The sequence below is a fragment of the Jaculus jaculus genome, chromosome 1 (assembly GCF_020740685.1).
Source record: "Jaculus jaculus isolate mJacJac1 chromosome 1, mJacJac1.mat.Y.cur, whole genome shotgun sequence".
Lineage (NCBI taxonomy): Eukaryota > Metazoa > Chordata > Mammalia > Rodentia > Dipodidae > Jaculus > Jaculus jaculus.
Genome location: NC_059102.1, coordinates 229,716,454 through 229,730,136, shown reverse-complemented (window position 1 = coordinate 229,730,136; position 13,683 = coordinate 229,716,454).

Here is a 13,683-nt window from a genome sequence, read left to right as displayed (position 1 = left end):
GACTAGGGAACCAGGGTGGGGGTGGTCTGTCAGTTACCATGGGCTTCTCTGCTTAGAGGCTGACTAAAATCTTTGGTGCAGTGATTAATTCACTAGTGTTTGCAACTGGACAGTGACTTTATCAAGTTAACATGTTTGCGAAGACACCCCCAAAACATACATCTTGGGGGTGCAAGCTGTTCACACGTTTCCCCAGCACCTGGCACTGCCCCCTCAGCCTGGAGACATATCTGCAAGCTATGCAGCTGCCCCTCTGCTCCTAGGGAAAGACCAAGGACATATGAGGAAATGAACAGCGCTACAAGTGGATGCAGCCTTGGGGTACAGGATGTGAGGCGGGAGGCCAACTAGTTTCGCTAGCTTTTGTCCACATTCTGTGCTTGGTGCTTTGAAAATACTAATGGGAACTTCCTTTTTTTAATATTGTTTAATAAAACAGTTGTGCCCTTTAGAACCCCCTCTCTCCAGGCCAGTTCTGCTGAGGGTCTTCTTCATTCAGTGGGGTTATTGGTATTCATTGTTAGTCTCTGCACAGGATGAAGGGGGGGGGGGTGGAGGAAACAGTGCCTCAGGCTATTCCTACCCACCCTGAGCCTCTTAAAATCTTTCTGCCCCCTCTTCTGCAATGCTCCCTGAACTTTTCAATGTATTTTTTTTATTTATTTATTTATTTATTTATTTATTTATTTATTTAAGAGAAAGAGAGAAGGAGAGAATGGATGCTTCAGGGGCTCTAGCCACTGCAAACAAACTCCAGACACATGTGGCACCATGTGCCACCATGTGCATCTGGCTTACCTGGTTTCTGGGGAGCTGAACCTGGGTCCTTAGGCTCCAAAAGCAAATGTCTTAAGTGCTAAGCCATCTCTCCAGCCATGAACTTTTGTTTGTTTGTTTTTGTGATGTGGGGGGTCTCACTCTAGCCCAGACTCACCTGGCACTCAGTCCAGGCTGGCTTCACACTAACAACCATCTTCCTACTCTGCCTCCTGATACTAAAGGTGTGAGCCACCACACCCGATTCCCTGAACTTTAAAAAATATTTTATTTATTTGTTTATTCACTTATCTGAGAGAAAGAAGCAGATAGAGAATGGGCATGCCAGGGCCTACAGCCACCAAAAATGAACTCCAGATGCATGTGCCACCCTGTGTGCCTGGCTCCATGCGGGGACTAGGGAATCGGATGCCAGGTCCCTAGGCTCTGCAGGCAATGTCCCCAACCATTGAGCCATCTCTCCAGCCTCCTTCCCTGAGCTTTTATTTTACTTATTTATTTAAAGCCAAGCAGTGTTTTAAATATTTTTATTAGTTTTCTTTGGCAGAAAAAGAGAGAGAATTGGTGCCAGGGCCTCCAGCCACTAAAATTGAACGCCAGGGCTGGAGAGATGGCTTAGCGGTTAAGCGCTTGCCTGTGAAGCCTAAGGACCCCAGTTCAAGGCTCGGTCCCACGTTAGCCAGATGCACAAGGGGGCGCACGCGTCTGGAGTTCGTTTGCAGAGGCTGGAAGCCCTGGCGCGCCCATTCTCTCTCTCTCCCTCTATCTGTCTTTCTCTCTGTGTCTGTCGCTCTCAAATAAATAAATAAAAAATTTTTAAAAATATATAAAATTGAACGCCAGACACATGCACCATCTTGTGTGCATGTGCAACCATGTGTGCTTGTGTCATCTCGTGCATCTGGCTTACATGGGCTCTGGAGAGCTGAACATGAGTCTTTAGGCTTTGCAGGCAAGCATCTTAACCAATAAATCATCTCTCCGGCCCTTATTTTATTTTATTTATTTATTATTTTTATTTTTATTTTTATTAACTATTTTAGTTTTTTTTTTTAGCTAGTGTCTTTCTCTAGCCCAGGCTGGCCTGAAATTCACTATGTAGTCTCAGGCTGTCCTCGAACTCACAGCTGTCATCCTACCTCAACCTCCCAAGCACTGAGATTAAAGGTGTGTGCTACCACACCTAGCTATCCCTGAGCTTCTTTTAAATGTCTGTCTGGGGCTGGAGAGATGGCTTAGCGGTTAAGCGCTTTCCTGTGAAGCCTAAGGACCCCGGTTCAAGGCTCGGTTCCCCAGGTCCCACGTTGGCCAGACGCACAAGGGGGCGCACGCGTCTGGAGTTCGTTTGCAGAGGCTGGAAGCCCTGGCGCGCCCATTCTCTCTCTCTCCCTCTACCTGTCTTTCTCTCTGTGTCTGTCACTCTCAGATAAATAAATTAAAAAAATGAACAATAAATGTCTGTCTGACTGTTTGTTTGTTTGAGAGGGAGAGAAAGAGGCAAGTAGAGAGAAAAAAAGAGAGAGAATGGGTGTGCCAGGGCTTCTAGCCACTGCAGATGAACTCCAGATGCAGGCACTACCTTGTGCATCTGGCTTACATGGGTCCTGGGGAAACAAACCTGATTCTGCAGGCAAACACCTTAACCACTAAGCCATCTCTCCAGCCCATCCCTGAGCTTTGCGAGGGAGTAGTGAATCGCATCCCTACAACATGTGGAAATGGCCATGGGCGGGGAGCTGCGCTGGCACATGTGGGAGAGTTCTGGAAGTTTGCTAGTGAGCATCTTTACCTACATGAGGCTAGAGGGGCCTGTGATTTTTAAATCCTGGAGAGCAAACAGGTAAGAGAGGGAAGGATTCCCAGATGTCTAGTGGCTACAATTAGAGACTGTTCTAAGATGGTACCATATTGCAGGAGTACAGGACACCAGGGCCCACGGTGGCTTTCAGGAAACAGGTACAGCATCTGGGCACAAAGGTCACAGAGAGTTAGGCACCCAGTCAATGTCAGAGCAAAAGCCCCGTCCACTCACCTACATTCAGGCAGACGTGCTTTACCTGCCAAGAGTGGAGTGCCGGGGCCTTTGCCTCTAAATGCACTTCAGATCCAGGTCGGCTTCTCCCCAGAGACTCTGCACGCTGTTTGCAGCGAGGAGCCAGGCTTCACATTACCACCCCTCAGAGGCCCCTGAATGTACTCTCTGTCACATTGTCTGCAGTCAGGCAGGGCTGGAGTTAGGAGTCCAGGAAGAAAAGCTGAAATGTGAGAGTCTGTGGTTTTGTGCTCTAGGTTTATTTTGGGATAATGATAAAGACCATGACTCTCCAGGGACACCAGATAGAGCCAGGCTGTGCTTGGTCTGGAAAAGAACCCAGGACGGCTCTGAGGGAGGGGCTCTAGAAATGAATGCCACAAGGTTTCTGGGCTACAGGTTTAATACATAGAGGTTGTAACCTGGAAAATGAGGGAGGATCGAGAGAACATGCCACAGTCGCAGGGAAGTCCCAGAGTAGAGCCAAGCTGACGGGAGGGAAGCCAGAGTACCTACTGCAGAGGGAACAGCAGGCAGGATTCCTTGAGGTGCAGGATGCTCTGGGACACAAGAGTTGAGTGAGGCTAGGAATGTGAAAAGGCACCAAGCCTCGTGAGAATATTTGAGGGTTCTATTTGCAACCCATTGAGGACATTCAAAGTTTTCTGCAAATTTTTAACCTGTTTATGTTTTGAATAGAAAATTCAGGGTGACCAAACCAAACAGATCATTTTCCTAGTGTGTCACTTAGGTGCTGGTTGCTGTTGGAAACACTGACATCTGGTCTGAGATAATGACTTGGGCCTCCAACACCTGCCCAGGAGCCTAAACATTATAAGATTAAAAAAACAAGCCAGACATGGTGGCGCATGCCTTTAATCCCAGCACTCAGGAGGCAGAGGCAATTGCCATGAGTTTGAGGGTCACCCTGAGACTACATAGTGAATTCCAGTCAGCCTGGGCTAGAGTGAGATTCTATCCCCCCACAAAAAAAATCAAACAAACATAAAAACCAGGGTGTGGGCCGGAGAGATGGCTTAGCCTTTAAGGTGCTTATTGGCAAAGCCAAAAGGACTCAGGTTCAATTCCCCATTGCCCACGTAAGATGGATGCACAAGGTGGGGCATGCATCTGGAATTCATTTGCAGTAGTTGGTGGCCCTGGCAGACCCATCCTTTCTTTCTATCTGCTTCCTTTTCTCTCTCTCTTTAAAATAAATAAATAAAATAAAAACAGGGCTGGAGAGATGGCTCAGTGGTTTAAGGTGCTTTTGTGCAAAGCCTGGTGTCCTGGATCCAAATCTCCAGTACCCATGTAAAGCTAGATGCACAAAGTGGCCCATGCATCTTGAGGTCATTTGCAATGGCAGGTGGCCCTGGTGTGGCCATCCTCCCTGCTCTCTTCCACTGTCTCTCCCCTTGCAAATAAATTAAAAATATTTTTCAAAAAACAGGTATGATATATCCTGTATAAATTGATGTTGCTGAAATTGGCAGTTTTGGTGTTCAAAAGTTCAAAAAAGAAGCCAAGCGTGGTGGTGCACACCTTTAATCCTAGCACCGGGGAGGCAGAGGTAGGAGGATTGCCATGAGTTCGAGGCCACCCTGAGACTACAGAGTGAATTCCAGGGCAGCCTAGGCTAGAGTGAGACCCTACGTCAAAACAAAACAAAACAAAACAAAAATTCAAAAAAGGTATATAGTGGAAAATCTTATACCTCACACTGGCCCTAGCCACACATATACCTACAGGGATATGCCTTAGTTTCCTTCCAGAAATGTCATATATCCATCATAAACATACATATCTCCTGTTATCTAGTGTGGCTTATCTCTGAACTTTGATGTTTTTACAATCAGCATGAGGAAATGATCTGTATCTTTGTAAAGAGCATCTGCATTCTTCTTCAGCACTGTGGGTCCCTTTGTGAGTATACCAGAATTCCCCCATCCAGTTCTCACTGTGGGGCGTGGAGGTTGTTTCCAATCCCAAATGAAGAGAGTTTGCTTAATCACTACTGTACCCACCTACCTTTCACATAGTGAAAGCACATTCAATTATCTCTCTCTCTCTAAATATATATGTATATGTATTCTAATATTTTATCTATTTATTTGTTTATTTCGGTTTTTAAAAGTAGGGTCTTGCTTTAGCCTAGGTTGACCTTCAATTCATTATGTAGTCTCAGGCTGGCCTTGAACTCAGTCATTCTACCTTTGCCTCCTGAGTGCTGGAATTAAAGGTGTGTGCCACCACGTGAGGTGCAAGCTGCCATTTTTGGTCAGCGAATCCCAGTGATTCTCCAGTCTCCACCCTCTATGAACTAGGGTGACAGAAGTGTGTGGCCATGCCCAATGTTTCATGGACATTCTGGAGAGTTGAACAAAGCAATAAGTAGAACTTGACTCAGGAGCTAGAGAGATGGCTTAGTGGTTATGGCACATGCCTGTGAAGGCCAAGGACCCAGGTCCAAGTCTCCAGGTTCCACATAAGCCAGATGCACGAGGTGACACATGTGTCTGGAGTTCATTTGCAGTGGCTAGAGCCTGGTGTGCCCATTCTCTCTCTCTTGTCTCTCTTTCCCTCTCTCTATGTCTCAAATAAAAATAATAAATTATGGCTGGAGGGATGGCTTAGTAGTTAAGGCATTTGCCTGCAAAGCCAAAGGACCCAAGTTCAATTCCCCAGGACCCACATTAGCCAGATGCACAAGGTGGCACATGTGTTTGGAGTTCATTTGCAGAGGCTGGAGGCCCTGGTGTGCCCACTCTCTCCCTCTTTCTCTGCCAAATAAATAAATTAATTAAGATTAAAAAAATAATAAATAAGCCGGGCGTGGCGGTGCACACCTTTAATCCCAGCACTCAGGAGGCAGAGGTAAGAGGATTGCAATGAGTTCGAGGCCACTCTGAGTCTCCATAATGAATTTCAGGTCAGCCTGGGCTAGAGTGAGACCCTACCTTGAAAAAACAAAAAACAAACAACAAACAACAGGGCTGGAGAGATGGCTTAGCGGTTAAGCGCTTACCTGTAAAGCCTAAGGACCCCGGTTCGAGGCTCGGTTCCCCAGGTCCCACGTTAGCCAGATGCACAAGGGGGCGCACGTGTCTGGAGTTCGTTTGCAGGGGCTGGAAACCCTGGCGCGCCCATTCTCTCCCTCTTCCTCTGTCTTTCTCTCTGTGTCTGTCGCTCTCACATAAATAAATAAAAAATGAACAACAACAAAAAAAACAAACAAACACAACAACAACAACAAAAAGATAGGTGTGGTGGTGCATACCTTAGGAGGATCACCGTGAGTTCAAGGCCACCCTGAGACTACAGAGTGAATTCCAGGTCAGCCTGAGCTAGAGTGAGACCCTACCTCAAAAACCCAAAAATAAATAAATAAAATAAAGAAATATAAAAAATAAACAAAAGAACTAGACTGAGATGTAACCTGGATGCTAGAGCTGATGAATAGAATTTACAATAACCATGATGAATATATTAAAGTCTCCTCAGCACCAGAAAAGTCTCTGGTGGGAAAGTGGACAAGTTGCATTAAGAGATGAAGAAATTCAGCACCGATTAAAGCCATGAAAGTGGAGCTGAGGGGTGGCTCGGTTGATAAAGAACTTGCTATGCACTTTGCTTTCTATCACTATAAGAAATAATCAACTTAAAGAAAGCTTTCCCGCCGGGCATGGTGGCGCACGCCTTTAATCCCAGCACTCGGGAGGCAGAGGTAGGAGGATCGCCGAGAGTTCGAGGCCACCCTGAGACTACATAGTGAATTCCAGGTCAGCCTGAGCCAGAGTGAGACCCTACCTCGAAAAACCAAAAAAAAAAAAAAAAAAAGAAAGAAAGCTTTCCCTTTGCTTATGGTGTGGAAATTGCAGGCGATGGTTGCTTGGCCCTGGTGCTCTGGGCCTGTGGTGTTGGGGTACATCATGGCAGGAACATGTGGCAGAGGAGGCTGCTCACAACATGGCCGCAGGAAGCAAAGAAAGAAAGGCAGGAAAGCACTGAACTCTCTGTGTCCCTTGAAGACGCACCCAATGGCCTTACTCCCTCCCACTAGGCTCCACTTTCCAAAGGTTCCACCACCTCCCAGTAGGGTCATGGGCTGCCAAAAAATGCCTTCAACATATGAACCTTTCTATAGCATTTTGTGTTCTTGTCATTTTGTGTGATGTGTGTTCTTGCATTGTGTGTATGGGTATATGTGCATGAGTGCTTCTGGACACCAGAAGGTGACATTGATTCCTCAGTTGCTTTCCATGTGAGCCACATAGGTGTGTTGGCTCATGCCTGTAATCCCAGTGTTGGGGAGGTAGAGACAGGAAGGTTCTAAGGGCTTGATGGCTAGCTAGTCTAGCTGAATCCATGAGGTCCAGGTTCAGTTATTTCTTTCCCCTCCCTTCCTTTCTTCCTTCTTTCCTCTCTCCCTCTCTCTCTTTCTCTTTCTCTCTCTGTCTCTCTCTCTCTCCCTCTCCCTCCCTCCCTTCCTCCTTCCTTTTCTTTCTTTCCAGACAGGGTCTCTCTCACTAAATTTGGAGCTCACTAGTTTGGCTAGAGTAAGTAGCCAGCAAGCCCTGGGAAGCCCTTTTATCTGCTTCCTCAACTCTGGGATTACAGGCATAGGCCATTGCCAGGTTGTGTCTAGTGTCATTTTTTAAGCTCTTTTTTGTTTTGTTTTGTAATTCAAGGTAGGGTCTCACTCTAGCTCAGACTGACCTGGAATTCACTATATAGTCTCAGGATGGCCTTGAACTCACTGTGATCCTCCTACCTCTGCCTCCCAAGTGCTGGAATTAAATCTCTTTTTAAAAATATATTTTTGGGCTGGAGAGATGGCTTAGTGGTTAAGCGCTTGCCTGTGAAGCCTAAGGACCCCAGTTCGAGGCTTGATTCCCCAGGACCCACACTACCAGATGCATAGGGAGGTTCATGCGTCTGGAGTTCGTTTGCAGTGGCTGGAGGCCCTGTCGTGCCCATTCTGTCTATCTGCCTCTTTGTCTCTGTCGCTCTGAAATAAATAAATAAATAAAAATAAACAAAAAAATATATTTTTAAGCTGGGTGTGATGGTGCATACCTTTAATCCCAGCACTCGGGAGGCAGAGGTAGGAGGAGCACCTTGAGTTTGAGGCCATCTGCATAGTGAGTTCCAGGTCACTACTAGAGTGAGACCCTACCTTGAAAAACAAAACAAAACAATATATATATATTTACAAGAAAAGAGACAGAATGAGAATGGGCATGCAAATAAACTCTAGATGCATGTGCCACTTTGTGCATCTGGTTTTACATAGGTACTACAGAGTTGAACCCTGGTCTTGTTTTGTCTTGTTTTTTGAGGTAGGGTCCCTCCCTAGCCCTAGCTGGCCTAGAACTCACTCTGTAGCCCCAGGCTAGCCTCAAATTCATGTTGTTACTCCTCTTGAGTGCTGGGATTAAAGGAATGTGCCACCACACCCTGCTTATGTGTCTTGTAATTTAAAAAAATCATTCTAGTTGGGTGTGGTAGCATAAACCTTTAATCCCAGCACTCTGGAGGCAGAGGTAGGAGGATCACTGTGAGTTTGAAGCCACCCTGAGATGACATAGTGAATTCCAGGTCAGCCTGGGCTAGAGTGAGACCCTACCTGGAAAAAATAAATAAATAAATAAGATAAAATTGTTCTGTCCCTCTTCCTGTTTTTGTAAATCAAGTTTTATTGACCCACAGTTGAATTCATTTGGGCCACATCTGTGGCTGCTTTTATGCTACTAGAGCAAGCTGGGGCTATGATGAAGACTGAACGATCCACACAGCTAAGTTGTCCACTCTCTTGCCATTTTACTATTGTCTTCACTGGGGCACCTGGCCTCTATATGTGACCCACACTCAGAGGTCTCTGGCAGCCTTCAGAACATTTCTACATCAAAATAATTTTCATACTAATATTATGGTGTAATTTCCCCCCCCCTTTTTTTTAAATTTATTTATTTGAGAGTGACAGACACAGAGAGAAAGACAGATAGAGGGAGAGAGAGAGAATGGGCACGCCAGGGCTTCCAGCCTCTGCAAACGAACTCCAGACGCATGCGCCCCCTTGTGCATCTGGCTAACGTGGGACCTGGGGAACCGAGCCTCGAACCGGGGTCCTTAGGCTTCACAGGCAAGCGCTTAACCGCTAAGCCATCTCTCCAGCCCTAATTTCCCCTTTTCACTGTGTTAACATTTATGATGATGCTATTGAAGCAATGGTGGGTATGTGAGTTTCCTACAGCTGCTGAAACCAACCATCACCAAACACTTATCTGTACGGTTTTGAAGACTAGAAGCCAAAGTATGTGTAAGGACTGAGCTCCCTCCAGAGGCACCAGGGAGTAATTCTGTCCCTTATTCCAATGCCTGGTGGTATTCCTTGGCTTGGGACTGACAACTCCTAGGCTGGAGTGATCCTCTTGTCCCAGCCTCCTAAGCAGCTGGGATTGCAGATGGATGCCACTACACCTATGAAAAATACAGATTATAAAGCAGCAATTAAAAGAAAAATACTGAGAGATCAATGCAGAGAAAAATCAACTCCTACCAAATCAGAGAGCCAGAGCCTCAGAGGCCCCCAACACCTCAGCACTGAAGCAGATCAAAAATGAACCCAACATGGCTCAGGGAAATCTTGCGGAAGAGGGGGCGGAAAGAATGTCAGAGTTACATGTTGGGTCATGATTTTCAGAAACATTTATCATACTAATAACTGGGGGCTAACTCCACAATGCACGACCCATTTTCAATAACAAGGAGGGTCTAATGGGAGGGGGTAGATCACAGATGAGCCTAAATAATGGTACCAAACTGCCTGTATTTACTGAAAAGAAAACTAATAAATTAAATTAAAAAAAAAATACTGGGGCTTAAGAGATGACTTAGCAGTTAAGGCATTTGCCTATTCAGCCTAAGGACCCAGGCTTGATTCCCTGTACCCATGTAAAGCCAGATGCACAAGGTGGTGCATGAGTCTAGAGTTTGTCTGCAGTGGCTTGAGGTCGTGATGTGCCCATTCTTTCTCCCTTTCTCTCAAATAAGTAAATAAATAAATAAATCTTAAGAACAGAAAAAGAAAAATACTGGGGAAGAGATTTGTCTCAGTGCTTAAAGGTGCCTGTTTTCAAAGCTTGATGGCCAAGGTTGGATTCCTCAGTACCCATGTAAAGCCAGATGCACAAAGTGGCTCAAGGGTCTGGAGTTTGTTCACAGTGGGAGGAGGCCCTGGCACACCTATACTCATCCTCTCTCTATCAGCCTCTCTTTATATCTCTCAATAAATAAATAAATAAATAAATACTTTTTTTAAAAAAAAAGGAAAAGAATACTTTCAAAGAAGAAAGCCTGAAAAGAAAATTGGGGGTGTAAGATCAGTTGATACAGTGCTTGCTTACTATATGAAGCCCTGGGCTCAAATCTCCAGCATTCCATAAACAGGGCCTGGTGGCACATACCTGTCAACCCAGCACTTGGGAGGTGAACAGACACTGGAGGATCAGAAGTTCAAGGTCATCTTCAGCTACATGGTGAATTTAAGGCCATCTGAACTATTTGAGACCCTGTCTCAATAAACAAAAGCAAAAACCATACAAAGCAAAACAAGCTGAAAGACACACAGCAAATATTAATGATGGTTGTTTCTTGGGTGATTTGTGGCAAAACTATTACTTTCATGTACCTGTAGTTTTGTCAATAATTAAGTCACCACTTTCATAATGGAGGTAAAAGTCCTTTCAAGGCTGGAGAGACGGCTCAGTGGTTGAGGCACTTGCCTGCAAAGCCTAAGGACTTGAGTTCAATTCCTCAGTGCCCATGTAAAAGCCAGATGCACTAAATGATGCATGCATCTGAAGTTCATTTGCAGTGGCAGGAGGTCCTGACATGCTCATTCTCACCCTCTGTGTCTGCCTTTTTCTCTCAAACAAATAAACAAACAAATAAATAAAAGTTTTTAAAGGGCTGGAGAGATGGCTTAGCAGTTAAGCGCTTGCCTGTGAAGCCTAAGGACCCCGGTTTGAGACTCGGTTCCCCGGGTCCCACATTAGCCAGATGCACAAGGGGGCGCACGCGTCTGGAGTTCGTTTGCAGTGGCTGGAAGCCCTGGCTCGCCCATTCTCTCTCTCTCCCTCTATCTGTCTTTCTCTCTGTGTCTGTCGCTCTCAAATAAATAAATAAAAAATGAACAAAAAATATTTTAAAAAAGTTTTTAAAGTCTTTCATTATGTGTGTGCCCTTTTTTTTTGTTTATTTATTTATTTATTTATTTATTTGGTTTTTGGAGGTAGGGTTTCACTAACCCACGCTGACCTGGAATTCACTATGGAGTCTCAGAGTGGCCTCAAACTCACAGTGATCCTCCTACCTCTGTCTCCTGAGTGCTGGGATTAAAGGCGTGTGCCACTATGCTGTTTATTTTTATAAAGAGAGGCAGAAAGAGAGGGAGAGAATTGGCATGCCAGTTTCTCTAGCCATTGCAATCGAATTCCAGACATGTGTGCCACCTTGTGCACGTGCATCACCTTGTGCATCTGGGTTACATGGCTTCTGGAGAGTCAAACCGGGGTTTTTAGACTTCTCAGGAAAGCACTTTAATGGCCAAGCCATCTCTTCAGCCTTGTTTTGTTTATGTTTTCAGTGCTGGGAATAGAACCTAGGCCCTTGGAACATGCTAGTCATTCAGTTAACGACTGGGCTACTGAATTACAAAAAGTCCTTTTTGTGTGAGAAGAAAATATTTCCCTTCTTTGGGAACACGAAGATAAAGGCAGGGAAAGGGCACTAAGTAGACTTAAGCAGTTTGGGTTTGTGTCATGAGGAGGAGAGTCCATTGATTGAAGTACAGTCAGCTTTTCTGCCCCTGGTGGCTCTGTCAGAGAAGGATTTCTGATCACAGTGGCAGACTGTAACCCACATTCCTCCTGGCCCTACACTGGACAGGGCACCTGGCCACAATGATGGGTTTTTGTTGAAAGTTTCTTCGGTTTTGGAATCCTTCAGTTTGGGATCTTTCTTTCTTGGCTTCGAATTTATGGCGATCTTCCTATCTCTGCCTCTCAAGTGCTGGAATTAAAGGTGTGCGCCATCACGCTCAGCAGTTTGGGGTCTTTTTAACTAAAACCATTCTTTGATGTGCAATATAATCCTTGGTCTACTACAAGCACAACAGTGCCACCTTCTGGTCAACGAAGTGCATAAGTATCAATCCCTTAAACATAAAGGGGTAGTCAAACCTTTGAGACTAGAAGAATCAGACAGAAAAAGACAGAGAAACTCAATTCTGAAAGGATGCCACTCTGTGGGAAGCCCCTCCAACCCTTTCTGAGTTGGTCATCCTTGAGACCAAAACAATACCTGAAAGCAAAGCTTCTACTTCTGCAAATGGAAAAGGGTCCCGGAATCTTCCCTTCCTTTGCCCTAGAATCTATGTCGTTTTTATATTTCAGTCAATCATTTATCTGAGATTGTGAAGCCAAACTACCTGGTCTACGACTCAGGACCCTGCCGGCATCAGAGAATGTAAAAACGCTAGCCGACATGCTGCTGGTGTGCTTGCTAGCTTGAATTTTTTCTGGCTGCACACTCGTGCAAAAATAAACATTACCTTGCCAATACACTTCCGATTGTGTGGGCATTTTCGAATCCTAGACTCATTTCTTTTTCAAAAATATTTTTATTGATTGATTGTTTTGCAAACAGAGAAAGACAGAGACAGAGTGAATAAGAACCGGCATGCAAGGGCTAGCTCTAAGCCAGTGCAAATGAACTCCAGATGCATGTGCCTCTTTGTGCTTCTGGCTCTATTGTGGGTACTGGGGAATCGAACCCAGGCCATCAGGCTTTACAAAGTGCCTTTGACCGCTGAGCCATCTCTCCAGTACACCCTTTTTTCCCCCCGAGGTAGGGTCTCACTCTAGACCATGCTGACCTGGAACTTACACAGGCTGGCCTTGAACTCACAGCGATCTCTTCCCTCTGCCTTCTGAGTGCTGGGATCAAAGGTGTGCGCCACAACGCTCGGCTTTCCAGCCCTTTTATAACTCTCTCTAAAATTTATTATTATTATTTGGTTTTTCGAGGTAAGGTTTCACTTTAGACCTGGAATTCACTGTGTAGTCTCAGGGTGGCCTCGAACTCTCGGCGATCTTCCCACCTCTGCCTCCCGAGTGTACGCCACCACGCCCGGCTCTCTGTGTACTCTTGTCAACCCAGTACAAAGGAGTTTTTGGCATCTCCTAATTCAGGTTTGTCAGGTGGTCTCTCAGGACCGCTCTATCTCCACAGGAAAGTAGTCGTCTTAGGAACACCACCCTTACCAGCAGTCACTCCGCATCACCTACTTCAGATCTGAATCCTGCATCCCTCTTCCCCCTACTTGTCATGCGCCGTGGGGGGGGGGGAATGTGTGGCTTCCTGTGCCACTACCAAGATGGCTACCAGACTGTGCCACTCACGCCACTACCAACATGGCTCCAGAGCAAAGTTCCGCTCTCGCGGGGTGTGGCCGGGAGTGCCTCAGCCAATGGGCGCGCGCTCCAGGTCACCGCCAATGGGAAGGCAGCGCGCGCTCCGCGGCTGGAGCAAGCCAACATCTAGTTCAGCATGTCCGGCTCCCTGCCTCGGGAGCCTTCATCCAGCGCTGGGCCTTCGGGACGCCGGAGGACCTGGGCTGAGCTGCTCGGTAGGTGGGCATCACCGGCCGGCCACCCACCGCCGGATCCCCCGCTCTGGCACTCACCCTTCCGAGGCCTCTCCCCACTCTTAGTCCCGGCGTGGGGCGCCTCTTTGACTTGCAGGCGTGGGGTCACCCTGCCCCAGCCCGTCCGCCCGCCCACGCAGGGCAGCGGTGGTCCCCAGGAGGC